The following is a 959-nucleotide window of genomic DNA, read 5'->3' as shown; positions in this document are numbered from 1 at the left end:
TTCCAGACGATTAGTGTGAATTTTCATGACCATCCGACCATAACCCTAGGAGGAGTAGCATTTGGCACGAAGGCACCTCCAGCTCTCGCACATTATCGATTTTTGCACTAATTGACCTTTGACCCCTGACCTAAGCAAAATCGGTCAATATGTCCTGAGGCAAAGTTGTAGTACTCATTGAGTACCATGAACCTGCAAAGTTTCATTCGTATCGATGCACTCACCTGGTCGCTGGGGGGCCTTCAATTTTCGCCAATTTTCACACATACCCTAATTGTAGGGGGTGCTGCGGGTAAACTATTCCATATATCACAAAAACCGGAATATATTTGATAGAGCATCACCTGTAGATCATTCGTGCCAAATTTCATAACCCTACGTGGGATTATGGCTTTTGGAATTGATTTCGCGTGAACGGTACCGATTTTGAAGGTTTTTCGGTTGTTGCTAGGGAACCAAAGCGTTCCTAGCAACCATCACAATTTCCAAAGCACTCGGTCATAAGATGTACCTACCACCCGAGTTTGGTCAAAATCGGCCCACGTTTACTACCAATTACGCTGATGACAAACGAACAAACATCCAAACAAACAGACAGAATTACTGACAATAAGGGTCACCTATTTCGGCGACCCAACATAGGTGTCGCTCTTTTTATATAAAGCAAGATAAATAATTGCGCTGAAACGCTCAGCTGCAGTTGAACCCATACGGGCGTCGTCATGGCAACGAGACGATTTTACACACGGAATGATTTTGGAGCCGACCGTGTCGAATCATCACGGAAAGTGCCGATAAGAAGCGACGGATAGACACACACACACACACAAAGCAAACGGGCTTTGTCCAATCACAGCGGAAAGTGCTGAGAAGAAGCCACGGATTCACCATACGAGGAACATGCTCATTGTGGGCGCCATCTCGCTCGTGTGAGGGACTGCCGTGTTCCCTCAGCGTCC

At 46.3% G+C, this 959-nt stretch overlaps 1 protein-coding gene across 5 annotated transcripts in view; it reads left to right on the top strand.

The window, feature by feature from the left end:
• Positions 1-872: 872 nt before the first annotated feature.
• LOC147017435 (focal adhesion kinase 1-like) overlaps positions 873-959 on the top strand; it is a 118,864-nt gene continuing 118,777 nt past the window's right edge. For all 5 annotated transcript variants that reach the window (XM_085847095.1, XM_085847094.1, XM_085847092.1 and 2 more), the window contains exon 1: positions 873-959. This exon is cut by the window's right edge and continues 120 nt beyond it. The gene's annotated coding sequence lies outside the window, so the exon portion shown is untranslated.

Source organism: Eptatretus burgeri, chromosome 11 (genome assembly GCF_056783735.1).
Source record: "Eptatretus burgeri isolate ZD-2024b chromosome 11, Ebu_testis_v1, whole genome shotgun sequence".
In the NCBI taxonomy this organism is placed as follows: domain Eukaryota; kingdom Metazoa; phylum Chordata; class Myxini; order Myxiniformes; family Myxinidae; genus Eptatretus; species Eptatretus burgeri.
The sequence above is the reverse complement of the archived record's forward strand: the minus strand, read 5'-3'. Positions and strand labels throughout refer to the sequence as shown.